We start from the raw sequence: 18,569 nt of genomic DNA on the forward strand, positions 1-18,569 counted from the left end.
TTGTCCTGGAAATCAATTTGATGTATTGGGAATCTTAATTACCGTCCATTATATTTGCAATTAAATGACAATTTACTGCTAATTGTGTGTGTATTTATCAGTGATCTTTGAAATTATTTGAAACTATATCCGTTTTAGAGTAGCCGTCGTGAGCCCCGGATGTGATCATTGTAACGGGTCAATTGGTATTTTAAATAAAATGTTTGTTCACAGGTTAAACTGGATGTAAACAAAGCTCATTTAAATAGAGTAACAGATCATGTAGCTAGTATGAGAAGCAATAGCGGCTGTGCTTGACATTATATTTTTATGCTATTTTATCACTCATATACTGATTTCCATATTTGTGGATGCTCAGGTGCTCTTACTAAAATGGATTTTTCCGACAAAGGTAAATTTAAAGTCAATATTATGTAGTTCTCACAGACTTGACAGAGAAACAGTTTTTCAAACAATCATGCAATATTCACAGACTTGACAGAGAAACAGTTTTTCAAACAATCATGCAATATTTAAAAAAAAATCAATATGAATATAATACTTTTTACAAATTGAGTGCTATTTAAAAAAAAAAAAGAAACGTTGCATGTTCTAATCATTGCCATTTGTTTAAGGGAAACAATTTATAAATTCACAGTATTATATGGTTATTGCATAACTATTGTTTTACGTAGATTTTGATATTGCACGAACTTGGAAGAGCAATGTATATTTTTCGAAGGATAATATTTATAGGTAATATATGTCTGCAATTATAATCGTTTCTTGTCTGGTGTAATAGATTTATAAAACAGGTTCAATAGTTTAGTCCCCGAAGACGTTGACAGCTTGAAGCTTTATTTGCAATGTCATATAATTTAGCACACTGTGGTGTTTTGTTGAAAATGATATGATGATATATTTGTTTGTTTTTATAGATTACAACACAATGTTGACTGCTGTACCCCTTTTTGCCATTTTTTACTATAATAATGTCTCACTGTTATAACGATCACACGTCGTTGGTTATGTGATGGAATTGTGTGCGACTATCATACAAGTGAGAGGTTTTAGCTAGCTATCAAACCTGGTTTAATCCATCATTTTCTACATCTGTACATGTACCAAGCCAGGAATATGACACGTGTTATCTTTGATGTGTTTGCTTTTTTGTCATTTGCTTGGGGATTTTCTGTTTAGAATTATCATCGGAGTTCGGTCTTTTTGGTATTTTACTTAACAGATTTTGCCATACATACAGACATTACGGGAGGGATTGTACCTGATATTCATATGATGAAGACATAATCTTTCAATCAGTTTAATTGAGGTCTGGAGCTGGCATGTCAGTTAACTGCTAGTAGTCTGTTGTTATTTATGTATTATTGTCATTTTATTTATTTTCTTTTGTTACATCTTTTGACATCAGACTCGGACTTCTCTTGAACTGAATTTTAATGTGCGTATTGTTATTCTTTTACTTTTCTACATTGGCTAGAGGTATAGGGGGAGGGTTGAGATCTCATAAACATGTTTAACCCCGCCGCAATTTTGCGCCTGTCCTAAGTCAGGAGCCTCTGGCCTTTGTTAGTCTTGTATGATTTTAAATTTTAGTTTCTTGTGTATAATTCGGAGTTTAGTATGACGTCCATTATCACTGTACTATTATGCATATTTTAGGGGCCAGCTGAAGGACACCTACGGGTGCGGGAATTCTCGCTACATTGAAGACCCATTGGTTGCCTTCGGCTGTTGTTTGCTCTATGGTCGGTGGTTGTCGCTTTGACATATTCACCATTTCCTTTCTCAATTTTATTAGTAAGATGAAACAAATCGTTAATAATAGCACTACTATTTGCAGACCAAAGTGCTAATTTTATTTTAGGCAAACTTTATAGCGATATTTTGCTGGCTCTCGTTTAACACGAAAAGGCAATGTGATTGCATGTTACATCTGATTCCAATATATAATCCCAGACTTTAAATATTTTTTTGCATAGCATGTCTTTATGATATATTCCTTTCCAATCCTAATATTTTCCTTTTCTTATATATCATGGATATCGTTACGAAAAGCCTGCGTTTACACAATTATCAACGCATGAAAATGAGCCAAAGGCCAATTTAACACAGTTTGGTAAATTCAGTCTATTTATCCTAAAATGTATGTAAAATTGGGCACCTTCGATAAAAACCAAAATCAGGTTTAGAGTAAACAGCATGTATATTGTCTTAAGATTAATCTATTAAGGATAATAAGAGACTTCGATAGAATCTATACTATTAAACGAGAAGACCTCATTTTGTGTGTCGCTTCTCTTCCTTCCACAATAAATCAATCAGCATGCCTTTGTGTCCTATAGGTAACATGCATACTCGCATTTGTCATCCATTCTTATGATTATTCAGATTGAGTTATTTTGGGAGAAACACGACAAAAAAGGAGTCCGGATATGATTCCGTCATCACACTGACTTTGAAACCTTAGATAAGACTTCCGGTTTGAGACATGCACAAATACAACCAATCGTATGATAGATAACAAAAAATGAAAAATAAAATAAACCTAACAGAGAGTTCTCCATATCATGGTGTTTAGATCGCAAGAACAAAAACTAATTATACCTCCTTATAGTTCGCGTTTATCTACATGTAAACCACGATTATACTACATTAATATATATAGAGACTCTCTGTATTCTGTCTACTGTTTTCATTTACAACCAATCATATGATAGATAACAACAAGAATGTGTCCCAAGTACACAGATGCCCCATCTGCATTATCATTTTCTATGTTCAGTGCACTGTAGACCATGAAAAGGGGATAAAATCTCTAATTTGGCAGTCAAATTAGAAAGACCATATCATAGGGAACATGCTTACTAAGTTTCAAATTGATTGGACTTCAACTTCATCAAAAACTACCTCGACCAAAAACTTTAACCTGAAGCGGAACGAACGGACGGACAGACGAACGAACGAACGGACGAACGTACAGACGGACGTAAGGACGCACAGACCAGAAAACATAATGCCCATAAATGAGGCATAAAAATGAAAAATAAATAAGCCATTCAGAGCGTTCTCCATATCATTGTGTTTAGATAGCAAGAATCACAACTATTATACCTCCTTATAGAGGACAATTGTTTTTCGCGTTTCATATCAAGGTGTTTAGATCGCAAAAACCACAACTGTTAAACCTCCCTAGAGAGGACAATTATTTTGCGCGTTTATCTACATGTAAACTACGATTATACTACTTTAATATATAGAGACTCTCTGTATTCTGTCAGGGACTTGCTATGTCAGTATAGAAAGTCCCTGATTCTGTATACTGTTTTCTTTGAAATGCTTACTATTTAAGGGGTCATACCACTTGCATATACAGTGTATATTAAGATAGGTAAAACATGCTCAACTTCATCTAAAACTACCTTACGGGATCCTGGAAATATTTTAAGATTTCAGGATTTCGGGATATTAATTTCTTTAAATTCTGCACCTCGGGATTTCGGGATCAGGACCCCTCCGACCACCCCTCAACTTAGCCTTAGTCTGCAGTCTTAGTCATTTATACATGATTCGTATCCTACCATTGGCATGTTAATAACCTCGAAAGAAAAAGCACTGATGGATTGTCCTTGAAGCATATTTTATTAGACTTCTATATATAAACAGTTAAATTTATTTGATGTTTGAATCGAAGCAAGGTTTTAATTTGATTTGCCTTTTTTGATTCGAGCATCACTGATGAGTCTTTTTTAGACTGGCGTAAGTGTAAAATTTTATTCCTGGTATCTATGATGAGTTTATTTACCAAAAGAAGCATAGAAGTAAAGGAGAAGAATAATTGTGGTCTGAGGCCAGAAACACGAAAATAATTGAATTTAACAGAAAGGAATCAAATATCGGATTTGGGATAAAGGGAGAGGGCCTGTGATACCTTGTACGAAAATCTCCATACATAATATCTTTTACAAAAAATCATCCTACAACAGTTCACAAGCTGTATATGCCCGCGGGTGTGTTCTAGTCAAGTTAATGCATTAACAAGTTTATAGCTTGCTGTTCGGTGTGAACCAATTGTACGTGTTGAAGGACGTACTTTGAGCTATAATAGTTTACTATAGTTGTGACTTGGTTAGAGAGGTGTCTCCTTGGCACTCATACCACATCTAGTTGTATCTTTATAACTTGCACTATTGTCTAACTATTACCTCAGCAGTAAAATTTTAATAATGTTTTTAATTTCATGGACAAGATGTGTTAAAACCTGAAGAAAAAGAGTCATAGGAATCAGGATATATCTATATCTATATATGTTATGATGAAATTGAAAACCAATTATAATGTATATAGGTATAGGAAGATGTGGCATGAGTGCCAATGAGACAACTCTCCATCCAGATAACAATTTATAAAAGTAAATCATTATTGGTCAATGTTCGGCCGTCAACACGAAGCCGGGCTTGTATATATGTCTATACACGTACCAAACTGGTTTACGTAATAACACTTTAGGAAAGTTCTGCAAAGTTCAAACTATTTACCAAACGCAAATAACCAGATAAACGTGGAAGTTTATTTTAAAACATTTTGTATACCTTTTTTTTTTGATCTAGGTTGTAGAACTGAAAGCATGGTACTGTACAGAGTTCAAGGACACCATGGTGATTGACCCTCCAGCCTGGTTTAGAACATTTGTCTACTGTGAATTTTTCTTCCAGTTTCCTTTTCTCATTGTAGCTATATATGCATTTATCAAAGGTAAGACCGTGTATTAATAAGCTCGTATATAATTATATGGTACTCATCAATTCGTCTTTTTAGAATCGAAAAGGACTATGGGTAATCTCTTTGCTCGTAAACTTAAACTGAAGCCTATGTTGGCACTCTTGCTCCGGGGGACACTTGCTGTCACAAAGAACGCCAGATTTCTTAAATTTACATGTTTTGTGCATGCATGTTCCTTGCATTTGCATCTCCCATTTATCAAACATTTTCAGTTCTATCAGTTTTGTCACAAGTAAACAGCTGGTTTGACGGTCTGTATAGTAAAATTCCTAAATATTGTATTAACGTTTCTTCCTACAATATGTTTACTTCCAATAACTTTAATTCAGTGAGATATATGCAATTTCATGTATATGTATTACCGATATTTAAATATAGGAGATTAAAATATTCATATTAAATAAGCGAGATTTTTTAAATAGTTAAACCATTTAGTTTTATTTCCAATAACAATTGATTTTTTTTATATTAATTCGAGACTTCAGTTATGTTGATCTGTAATACTAGTATACATTTGTATCTAATAAGCTTGACCAACTTCGGAAAATCAGGCCTGGCCGTACGCGTACAGTCCGACCCGACCGTATGCGTAATTTAAAAAAAGTCTGCATACGGTCCGGACCGCAATTGACGGTCCAAATACTCATATCACTTGGAACCTATGCAATCGACTTAAATAGCTATATAGGATAAGAGTAACAAATTAAAACGAGTGCTATTAACCATTTTGTTGCCATGGTGTTGTCCCTTTGGTATCTTTTATGGAAAATAAAAATGAGAAAATATGGCATGATTAGCAATGACACAACTATATCCAACAGGAACCAAATGATGGGAATGTAAACAACTAAAGGACCTAAAGGTCACCGCTCGCCCTTCAACTGTGCGAGCAATCCATATTGATACGTGTAGTATTAGTTAAAGGAAAAAGGACCCGCCATTATATATAAATGGGAAACATTTCAAAAGACGAAGCCTATAGCGCGATTTATGCTTAAACTATGAACACCCAACAGTTATCAACCAACAACCAACAATTGCCATTGAATATTAGATGCCCTTGACTTTGGACAGGTACAGAAAGAATGTGACGGGGTTATATACTTATGCGCGCGCAAACCTCCCCTAAGCTGTGATAGTGTACATCAAAACACAAGCACACATTATAAAAAGAGCTGTCCCGAAGGACTCGACTCATTATATGAGTATTAAGTCAAAAAAAAAACCCCAAAAACCGAAAAAAACAAATAACTAGCAAAACACATTCTATCGAAATCTAAATGATCAATAATTAAAAAAATGCTTTAATGGATAATATGTTGGTTTTATTTCAGGAATTAAGAACTGTTCATGGATAAGAACCCCAATGATCGTATATTCTGCACATGTCGCTACAACAACAGCCGCAATTTGTTTCCATATTATGTACAACGATTTCAGCAAATCAAAACCTAAAGGACCAACAACGCAATTAGAAAGACAGGCATTGTTGATGTTCTATTTTCCTTACTTACTTATACCAATATTAATGTTAACGAATTTTATATTTAGACTAGATATCAATAACAATAAGATTTTATTTGTGTTATTCGGAGAAAAAAAATCTTATCGTCTATAGAACCAAACGCGACCAAACCTTGAGTAGCAATGAGACATTACATGAAACTGACACTTACTGGATACATGTACAGGAAATTGAAATATAACTATATTTTCAATATTGTCCAATGTTTGTGGGTTCAATTGTACTAGATGTTAGAAGATTTTATATAAGATATTTTGCTCGAAATAACGGTAGCAGTACATTTTTTTAATCAATTTGTCGACAGTAGTTAATAAATTTGAAAATCAAATCTTTCAGATTTTATGCTAAATTATGATATTCTCATAGAGAAAGCAGGGAGCTATGATCTTTAATTATAAGGGTATTTCCACTTGGTATGTCACATACTAACTGTTATCCGTTCGGATAATACTTAAGCCTTTCTTTACCACAAACTGACCTGGTGTAACACTTTGTCTATGTTTTTCTTCTAAAAAAGCTATGAATATAGGAGAAAGATCAAAATTCACATAATTCCTTTTTACGTGGAAAAAAATGTCTCGAGGGTTATGTTTGCGTCGACATTTTTCGGAGATCACCTCAATGGTAAATTAGATATCGTCTAGACTAAAATACAATCGAAATATTGATACATATTATCGAGCCCATGAATTTTTTTTTTAAGACTTTCGTCAAACGTGGTAAAGAAAATGTCTCGAGACAGCATTTGCTTGATATGACTCAAGAAAAAGTATGCTAAAAGGGGAAGTGGTTGGAGCAATAAATAATCAAGGCCAACAATATTTTGACGAAAGTTAAACACTAGACTAAGTATTTATTTTTATTTTGGCACGTATTACATTATATTGTTAAAAAGAGTGTGGTTTTATTCATTTATCAACTCCCATTTGGATTCATTAATTAAAAATGAAAACAAGAAGATAAATTTGTCTCACTCTGATTTATCATTCAATAAAATAAAGGTAAGTGGCTTCTTTGGAAATTTCTCCGTGACTGTTAAAAAATCCGAAAAACATTTCAAAATTAAAGGTATTCAATGCCAAATCGCTTTATACAACAGCATGACTTATATATTGTTCAGGTGCACTTATAAAATCTTATAAGTTGGTTCGATATATATGTCTATATTTACGTTGACGTCTCTATAAATGAAATATTATCATTACTGGAATATTTGTACAGCAGGGATATCAACATAATAAATTACGGTAAACATGTACAATAACATCAGATATTGAGAAAAATTGTTTCAACTGCAGGAGTTATGTAAAATGGTATTTCCAATCCATATGCTTATAGTAAAATGTACATATCCGCCTGCAACACGACGCCATCTACAGACATTTTAAACAGAAGTTTAAAGTTTTCAACATACAGAAAGTGTAACACCCTACCTTCATGAGGTAACGAATTCCAACGTTCGACCGTACGCGACTGCGTATTTATACATTCAGCACAACCATACCGATTGTCGGATGAGAAAAGTCACGGTGACTATTATTTACCCCTTTTCACTTTTGGTGGAAATGTTAACCATATCGTTTAAATCAATGTTATTAATATATAATCGAATTTGATGCGACTGTCATACAAGTGAGAGGTTAAGCTAGCTATAAAAACAGGTTCAATCCACTATTTTCTGCATAAGAAAATGCCTGTACCAAGTCAGGCAGGTGACAGTTGTTAAACATTCGTATGATGTGTTTACGCTTTTGCCATTTGATTACTCCGAACGGACTCTCCGTTTTGAATTTTCACGGAGCTCAGTATTTTCGTGATTTTACTTTTTTGGTAAACGTTTTAATCAGTATGTTACAGTGCAATATCTGCATCTTTTATAATCGGGGTAATATAAATAATTTGTTAATTTTTGGTTTGAAGCAGGACTAAAATGTTTCATTTCTTATTCTGATTTGGAATCAGTTCTTTCTAGTGAACTGCATACAATTGTGTCCTCCGGTACTTTTCCGTACGTTGCTGTATGAAATATGACGATATTATCAGATTATGGTCTATGTATAATATGCTTCAACAATTGATAGAAAAAACATTATAATATATTGCTCCTTTTTAGTGGTTCAAAAAGGGAAACGTTTATGGACGCCAGACGCCAAATGTAGTACATCTGTAGAAATATTTCTAACATATGCCTCAACAGAGGGGATACATCATGATATAAATTTAATTCTTATATTTACGATAAAAAAAAAAAATCAACAAACGTGATGAGCACTGTTTGGAAAAATTTATAAAAGCATTTATAAAGTAACTTTCTAAATTATGCTGGAAACTTAAAACCATTTATTAGAACATTTTTTTAATTTAATTTTATTATCATGTGTCGTAAAAATCGGTGTGTACCCTTCTTTAATTGAAATGTTTTTTCGCTGAAAACGTACCATTGAGGTGTATTTTCCAGAATTTTCCGACTATCGGCGGAATGTCATGCGATAAAGTTACGGAAAGACATATGATAATGATCGAAGAATGTGATAATTTTTTCATATCAGCCCGTTAAACACCATTTCGGAAAAATATGGAAGTCACGTTAATTCATTGATGTTATCATACTGTAAAAATTATATGTTATTTACTTTAAGTATATGACAATGTTTAATATTGTTTTTACATCCAGCATGACTTGTATACAATTATTTACGAAAAATAGATATTAGTGTACCTTCTGTTCTTTTTTCTCTCTCTTATGTATAGCTTTTATTAATCAACGAAAGATAATCGGTTTGAATATAAAAAGTGGAAGTTTAACCCTTCCCATATCCATGCTCCCGTTCCAAGTCGATGGTATGGTTATCTTATGTAAATTGTGTTTGCGTTTGTTTTAGTGAGTTTGGTTTCATGGAAGATTTTTGAGAGTTTCACAAATCATTTGCTTTGTTCAGGCCACGGAAGAGTAAAATAGGGCCTGAAATAAGGTTGAAAAACTAAAAGAGAACATCTACATTTATTTTCATTTACATTATTGAACTTTCCAGGATTAAGTTGCATGAAAAACTTTACTTCAATTATAACAAAAAACATTGTTAAATACATGTTTGATTCATCGTAATTCCATTCCGTTAATAACAAAATTCAAAATGATAATTAAAGTTGTTAATCCAAGGATCACGTTATTCATGCAATCATTTCTTTTTTCTTCTTTTCGTAGGTCATCCATTCGTTTTTCGATGTCTATTTGTAGTTCGTCCATTTCATCACTTGTGTTTTCTGTTCTTTTTTGTAGTAGAGTTTTCCGTTTCATTTCGTTCTGTTTTTCCCGACGAGCCAATATAACTATCAACGATTCTTTCACTGCAATTATACTTATAGACAAAAAGAGGAGGACTACAGGTATAATGCACAATGCGTCCTCAGTACACCCGTCTGTTTTTAATAATTTGTTAACGAGTGCAATATTTGCAAAAAGTATAACAGCAGCCGATCCACCTACTGTTATCTCCTTTCGATGAACATATTTAGCATCCATTTTGAAATGCTAAATATATGTAAAAGTTTTTTTTTCAAAAGTAATTGTATTTCAATCTATGTTCTTTGATTAATTCTGAAATTTAAGAAGATATTATTTACAGAGCTACATATATAAATAATTTTGAATTAATGTATTATGGCTATTGCGACGCTACAGACAGTTAAACTATTTTTTATCTAAAGATATTTTTTGTTGATTTAAAAATATCAAACACAATTTAAAGTGTATCTTGAATTTAAATGTGTTTTGCCTAAATTAACGAATGAAAAAGTTCGAAGACAAAAGGATGCATGCGACCAGTCCGAGTTTTGAATTGAGTTTATTGTTTACCGTTTATTGTTCTCTTCTATTAATACCACACGGTTTTTTTTAAAACAATAAACCATGGAATTGTCAGTTTGTTTCCGACTTAGGAGTTTCGACATATCATATCCGTACACTGTATAGCATTACCCTCTCGTTTAAAAGTGAGAGATGGACACGCCAGACCATATCGGTGAGAATCAAAGTACTGCAGTACTGAATATCGGATGACCGGAAGTTCTTGTGGATGGTCCGATAAGCAATTGTCTCAGAAAAAAATCACATCTCTATACATAACGTTAATGTACAGATATAATTTTTTTTCTTAGACAAGTTCGTGCGTGGAAGTTAAATTAATGACAGGGATTTCATCCTCACCGTAATGCCTGTAATTATATTGTAGTGTTACGAGCAATAGTTAGTATCTCAGGGACAACAAACTTGCCATTACCCTCACACCCAGTCAATAGGTGTATACCATTCTAGTATATTAATAATAGTACAGTGCAAGTGCATTGTGGACACGTCACTCTTCTGTTATAATTCGATTTTTTAAATAGAATAGATTTGAGTAGGCATTCGTATTTTCCCTAAAAAAATGTTTAGTCATCCATGCAAAGTTGTCGTTCCTTGAGATTGCAAACGTTGTTGAGATATTCTTCCGCATGCGTATGCATAGATATTAATGATTTTTTTAGTTATATGTAGATATAGGAAGATGTGGTGTGAGTGCCAATGAGACAACTCTCCATACAAATAACAATTTAAAAAGTAAACCATTATAGGTTAAAGTACGGCCTTCAACACGGAGCCTTAGCTCACACCGAACAACAAGCTATAAAGGGCCCCAACAAAACATTTTAATATTAATAATTTATAGATCTTCTTTAAAAATTATTTGATGAGTATTCATTGAAGAAATTAATTAAGGAATGTTAGTGTGCACTTGATGATGTCTTAATATTCATCATGTTTTAAGATCGGTGAAAAAAAAATAATATTACGTAATATAAATCTAGGCGATAGCAATACACGAAATGCCCTTAAGGTCATCCGCTGTAAAAGAATGGAAATAAAGTCAATCAATAGTTTTGATGCGCTAATTCAATTTTTTTAGTCCTATCCATTTTATATCATTCGTCAATATATTGTTTACAAACAATTAAAAAAAAAGGTCAGCAGAATTAAGAACAGGAACAACTGAATACGATTCTTTCTAAAACAAAACAAATAAGTATATTAAATAAAATTGAAAATTGCTTACTGTTATCGCTGATACTAATGCTTGTCCTATTTGAGATATGATTACTCCTTTTATTAAATTAGAGTCAACGTATCAACCTGTCATTAAATATATATATGAATTCTCACAATGGTACATCAGAAACATCAATTTTAAAAACACAACTTCAGATTTAAGATCCATGCAATGTTATATTTCGCATTGCATTGGATATATTAATTCATAGGATAAATTTGGAAATTTTCAACTGACGTACTGTAAAACGATACAATAATTATAGAGTGATCGATTTTTGAAAACTATTAAGGTATAATGTGATTGCGTTCAATAAAAGCACCAGGCAGAAGCTAGCGAACAATCAACCAGCGAACAATAAGGCGGTATATCGATAAACCAAAAACAGAATAAGACAACAACGGCCGTTAAATCAAAGAATATTCAAAAAGACAGAAAATCCGTCGGAATATAGCAATTTTAACTCAATTTGGAAATGGTTTTTTATCCCATCATTTGACAAAACAAGTCACATCTCTTTTTATGCTAAAAACCAGGGGGTCGGCTTATTCTGGGGTATTAAAGAAAAAATAATGAGGAGTGTCACGGGGTATGACTATAAAGGTCTTGAGGAGGAGAAACAGGCGCTTCTTTTGCGCTAGGTATCGAAGGGCGCTATGTTAAAAAATCTGAAACTAGAGCTCAAAATTTGAAAAAAATGGCAAAAAACAGGGAGGGTCGGCCTATTCCAGGGCTTTTAGAGAAAACTTATGAGGGGTGTCACGGGATATGACTATATCGGTTTTGTAGAAGAGAAACAGGCGCTTCTTTTGCGCTAGGTATCGAAGGGCGCCATGTTCAGAAATCTGAAACTAGAGCTCAAAATTTGAAATAAATGGCAAAAAAGGGGGGTCGGCTTATTCCAGGGCTTTTAGAGAAAAATAAAGATGGGGGTCACGGGGTATGACAATATAGGTCTTGTAGATGAGAAACAGGCGCTTTTTTTGCGCTTGGTATCGAAGGACGCTATGTTAAAAAATCTGAAACTAGAGCTCAAAATTTGAAAAAAAATGACAAAAAACTGAGAGGGGGGGGGGAGGGCTCGGTCTATTCCAGGGCGGTATCGAAGGACGCTATGTTAAAAAAAATCTGAAACTAGAGCACAAAATTTGAAAAAAATGGCAAAAAACCTGGGGGGGGGGGGGGGCTCGGCCTATTCCAGGGCTTTTAGAGAAAAATAACGATGGGGATCACGGGGTATGACAATATAGGTCTTGTAGATGAGAAACAGACGCTTCTTTTGCGCTAGGTATCGAAGGACGCTATGTTAAATAATCGGAAATTAGAGCATAAAATTTGAAAAAAAGACATGGGGGGGGGGGGGGTCGAAATATTCCAGGGCTTCTAGAGAAAAATAATGAGGGGTGTCACGGGGTATGACTATATAGGGCTTGTAGAGGAGAAACATGTGCTTCTTTTGTGCTAGGTATCGAAGGGTGCTATGTTCAAAAATCTGAAACTAGACCTCAAAATTTGAAAAAATGGCAAAAAACAGGGGGGGGGGGGGGTCGGCCTATTCCGGGGCATCTTGAGAAAAATAATGACGGGTGTCACGGGGCATGACTATATGGGTCTTGTAGAAGAGAACAGGTGTCTTTTATTCCGTCCGCAATTTATGGGAAAACTAAATCTAAATTAAGAACCATATTGAAATTAAAAGTACACATGTAAAATAAAATATAACATGTCATTTCTTCTTTCACAAATTCCAATTTCGAAGAGATATATAGCGAAATCTGTTTTCTTTTATTGTGTCTAGCTGTGTGCATCATTCAAAATTAGAGAATGTAATTTTGAAGTATCAAGTCTCAATTCAAGATTATGAATGAATAGAATATAGAATTACGGGGGAAGGGGGGGGGGGATGGGGGGGTAGGACCTTTATCGGAACTCCAGGATCGGGTGTTTTTAAGCTCGGGATTTCGGGATTGACCCTTCGGGATCCGGGAATTCTATTTCCGAATTTCGGGTAGTCGGGATTTAATTTTTTTTAAATTCAGAACCTCGGGATGTCGTGTTTTTAAGCCCGGGATTACGGGATCTGGATCCCTCCGCCCCCTTTCCCTCTATTATGGTTAAAGAAAAGAGGTCAGGGAAGTTTTGTAATACTTGTAACTGCAATTTCAAATTAATATTAAGTGGTATGAGAGGTGAAATGTGTTTAGACTATTACATTTCGATTTTTTTTTAAATTTAACCCAAGTTTACGGCAAGGTATGTTTAACGACCTCGATGATTATCCATGAGGTCAGCTATAGGTTTTCACCTAGTTCATGATCATACAAAAATTGAGAAGCCTGTGGTTTAGTAGTCTTATAATATGAGACTTTGGAGTTCATATAATTTACATTCAACGCTTTTTATCGAATATTTCAAGGCTTTTTGACTATCAATGTTGACACCCCCCCCCCCCCCCCCCCCCCCCCCAAAAAAAAAGATTGGATAAAATGAATGGATTACCGCCCCTATTTCAAACTAAAGTCCTATAAACTGACTTGTATTCGAATTTGTTAAAAGAAAAAAATGGTATCTCTCATATTGATTCAATACCGTAATGCCGAAAAACAATCATTTGTTTCCGCGAATTCCGAACAGCTCGAAATATATTCCCGAGTTTCAATTTGAGTAGCTCGAATAATTCAAGCCCTTTCCATGTCCGATTTTCTCCCACACGAGAAATGGAGTATTCGTACATTAGCTGAATAATACGACTGAATTATTCGGGTTACAATTTGTGTAAATCCCGAATGCACATAAAAGTAAAGGTCCAGCCCTACTTTTGGGAAAGGACTGTTGTAGATTTCAGATTGATTTCCAGAAATAAAATTCATACAAAAATGTTTCACGCAAATATTCGTCTTCAGACGTGTAAAGTTATACAACGGTCTGGATTGTGATAAAAAGAAGCGCATGCAATGCATAAAATATATAATGTCGTGGCTCAGCGATGTGTTGAATTATAGAGATGCTTATGCGGCACAAAGATAAGATTAATTTACCCAAAAGTACTAAGAATTACCACACAACTTAAATTGTCTTAAATATTGATTTGTTATCCTGTGCCAGACAGATGCCTGATATTCTGAGAAGAGACCTTGATGAAACACGTCGCAGTGTTTAGATTTTAACAAAAATAAGGCACCAAGGTCGAAAATAGTTCTAGTTCATCATGAAGAAAATGTCAACCGTTTTCTAGCTTGGCGATCTCCGCACGCACCCGAATATAAAAGACAAATACAATAAAATAGTACACAAGACGTAACATAAAGAACTAAAGACCGAGCAACACAAACTCCAACAAAACGGTATATATTTCATACAAGTATAGAACTATATGAAGCGTCGTAACTGTTGCGGCGACGTCAATAACGTTGTCGTTGTTTTTTGTTTTTTTTTTACACTCAAGATTCAACTTTAACAGGGTATATCTTGAAAAGTAGCACGGTTGCTAAGGACTTTTTTTTGCACCAATCGATTCCTCAGACATTTTAGAATCGTCTCATAAATTAAAAAACAAAATCGATTGTCTAATATAATAGAAAATCTTGGAAATGTAACAATTCCTACCGAATTTCACGATTTTCCCTATATATCCTTTGTAATTTTGGTGTATGGTGCTGTTAACTTCAACAGCTCGTATCTCAAAAACGAAAACGGTTACCCCCTTTTTTTATTTTATTTTCCGATTTATTTTTACAAGCAGAATCTACATGTAAAATTGAAAAAAAATCCATTGTGTAGTTTAATTACGTACACTTCGCCTTAATTAACTGAGTTTTACAAAATGGCAGGCAAACGTGCTCCAAAACAATGGTCACTCTCAAAAGTTGAAACAATAACATCGTTTGAAGCATGGAGACAAAACTTACAATATACCTTGTCCCTTGATCAAAACTTCGCAGCGTTCCTTGTAGATGGATTTACATGGCTGAAGAAAACCAACGCCAATCCTTTACGTGGCATTGCTGACGACGGCGAGGCGGTTGCCGAAGCTAACCGACGAACAGCAGCCCAAAAGTGCACACATTTGGACCTTATGCTTAAGCAAATAGCAAATTACTGTCCGATTATTTCAAGAAACACTATAATTAAAAATTCGACATCCATTAATTCTATTTGGCAGTCAATTCGTCGACACTACGGATTTCAGTCTACTGGTGGACACTTTCTTGATTTTAATAGCATCTTTTTGGAACCAGATGAACGTCCTGAGGACTTATTTCAGCGATTGGCTAGTTTTATTGAAGACAATATGCTTCGTGCCGGTGGCAATATTTATCACCACGGAGAAGTACATGAAGCCGACGAAGAACTATCGCCTTCTTTGGAAAACCTGATTGTATTAACTTGGTTAATACTTATTAATCGTGACTTGCCCAACCTAGTGAAGCAGCGATATGGAACTGAGTTACGGTCAAAAACATTAGCTTCTTTGAAACCTGAAATTTCACAGGCACTTGATAGTTTACTTGACGAAATTCATTCAGCCACTGATGCCAAGGTTTTACGGGCGTCAATAAAAGACAAACATTTTGACAGAAGTGCAAAAAAGACAGGTAGTATAAGAACTGGTCGTCAAATGAAGTGTTGTATTTTATGTAAGCAAGCAGGTCGTCCGTCCCAACATTTTTTAAGTACTTGTAAATATTTACCTGATGAAGACAAACTATATATGTCCAGAGTGAGACAATCTTGTACAGAAGTAGGTGATAGTGAGTCTGAGGACAATGTTAATGTTGATAATGAACAAGTCTCATTTTTAAATGATAATGTAGGTCCTAGTAAGCTTAGAGTTGTATCTGCTTTAAGACGGGTGAGCACTAAACAGTCCCCTTACTTTAAGGCATTTTATAAACATTTCCCGCTTGAGCTAACCCTAGATACGGGTGCTAAGGTGAGTATGATAAAAGCTTCTTCCGCGGATTACATCGGCGTAACAATCAAGAAAAGCAACCATTCCGCTCTACAAGCTGACGGTGTTACCCCGTTAAATATAGTTGGTGAATGTCATTTCACACTTTCGAGAGACGGAATCGAGTTACAGTTAGAGGCCCTAGTAGTGAACGACTTGGACGTTGATATACTCGCCGGTATTCCTTTCATATCATCGAACGACATCGCGATTTTCCCTAGCAAACATAAAATCGTAATACGCGACAAGGTAACTGTTATGTATGGTAGCCCAAACGAGGAACTTAACTCTAGTAATACTCGCGTACGTAGAACACAGGCCTTTCTTATCCGGGCTCCATCAGCAAGTTCAGTAGTTTGGCCAGGATGTTACGACGAATACGACATTCCATCGGAAATAGAGTCGGATTGCATTCTCGCGATCGAGCCTCACACTGACGCTTCTCGCACGAAAGATTGGCCCAGTCCCCAAATTGCTCAGTCCGTCGCAGGCAAAATACGCATCGTGAATAACACGTCAGTACTGCAGTTAATGCAACGAAATGAACATTTCTGTCGCGTACGACTTACGACTACCATAGACAGCGCACCAGAGGCTCCGGACAATATCCGTGACATAAAAACAACAAACTACATAGACTCAACACATACTTCCCGAATTTTCAAACAAGTCTCTGTAGACCCAGATAATTAACTTAGTCCAGATCTCCAAACCCAGTTTAATGAACTTCTTCGAAAGTTCAGTGAAGTTTTTAGTCTGAACTTTAAAGGTTATAATGGGGAAATAGGTCCCTTTGGAGCATCTGTTAATATGGGTCCTGTCCAGCCTCCCCAAAGGAAAGGTAGAATGCCACAGTATTAAAAAAAATAATTTGGTAGAACTCCAAAACAATTTGACGAATCGGAATGTAAAGGAGTGTTCCGTAAACCCGAAAACGTCGGAATTTCAGTCGAGTATATTAACCCTTCATTTCTTGTCAAAAAAGCTTCCGCTGGTTTCCGACTTGTAACAGCATTTGCCGATCTTGGCAGATATAGTAAGCCGCAACCTTCTCTTATGCCCGACGTGGATTCCACGCATTTTACCAAATCCCCCTGGCAAAAGATTCCATGAAGTATTGCGGAGTTTCGACCCCTTACCGTGGAGTTCGCGTATATACACGTTGTGCGATGGGAATGCCTGGTTCCGAAACGGCTCTTGAAGAACTAATGTGTCGTATAGTGGGGGATTTCTTACAAAAAGGTTGCGTAGCTATGTTGGCCGATGACTTATTTTGTGGCGGTGATACCCCGGAGGAGCTTTTATACAACTGGGAGTGCGTTCTTCAGTCGCTACAAAAAGCAGGAATTTGCCTATCACCTGTTATTTGTTATTTGTCCAAAATCGATAAAAATCCTAGGTTGGATTTGGTCACAGGGTTCAATTTCCGCTAGCACACACAAAGTAGCAACACTAGCCTCGTGTCCCGTACCAGACACTGTGCAGGGTCTTCGATCATTTATCGGTACGTACAAGATGCTAAGCCGCGTCATACCGAATTGTTCCAACTTAATAGCCCCATTAGAAGAGAAAATAATTGATATGAAATCAGCTGACAAAATTATTTGGTCCGACATGCTAAGAGAACATTTCGAGTTTGCCAAAAAGTCTCTGAACTCCCGTAAAGCCATCACGCTACCTAAATGCAGTGATCAACTCTGGATAGTCACAGACGGATCCGTCACTAAACGCGGTATCGGAGCGACCCTTTACATAAATCGTGACGGTAAAGTGCTCTTAGCAGGATTTTTCAGTGCTAAGTTGCGTAAACATCAAGTGTTGTGGCTACCGTGTGAAATCGCAGCGCTTTCCTTTGCCGCTAGTGTCAAACATTTCAGTCCCTTAATTGTTCAGTCAAAACTGCAAGCTAATGTGTTGACAGACAGTAAACCATGCGTACAGGGATTTGAAAAACTATGTCGCGGTGAATTTTCGGCCAGTCCGCTTGTCAAATCGTTTCTATCCGTTGTAAGCCGATACCAGGTCAGCGTGAACCATTTATCCGGGCGTGCAAATATTCTATCCGACTTTGCAAGCAGAAACGCACCCGTTTGTACAGAGCCTAATTGTCAGGTTTGTTGCTTTATATTGCGTACCGAAGTTTCTGTCGTTCGAGCCGTAAGCATTCAAGACGTTCTCAATGACACATTCAAAGCGACACAGAATTGACTGTGACAAGACAAATTGA

The 18,569-nt window shown here is 35.5% G+C and overlaps 1 long non-coding RNA gene across 1 annotated transcript; it reads left to right on the plus strand.

Annotated features, from left to right (window-relative positions):
- Positions 1-259: 259 nt before the first annotated feature.
- LOC139526106 (uncharacterized) lies at positions 260-6,359 on the plus strand. Its single transcript, XR_011665130.1, has 3 exons — positions 260-391; positions 4,608-4,752; positions 6,114-6,359. It is a non-coding gene; the product is annotated as an uncharacterized lncRNA (long non-coding RNA).
- Positions 6,360-18,569: the final 12,210 nt, after the last annotated feature.

This window comes from Mytilus edulis, chromosome 6 (genome assembly GCF_963676685.1).
Source record: "Mytilus edulis chromosome 6, xbMytEdul2.2, whole genome shotgun sequence".
Classification (NCBI taxonomy): Eukaryota; Metazoa; Mollusca; class Bivalvia; order Mytilida; family Mytilidae; genus Mytilus; species Mytilus edulis.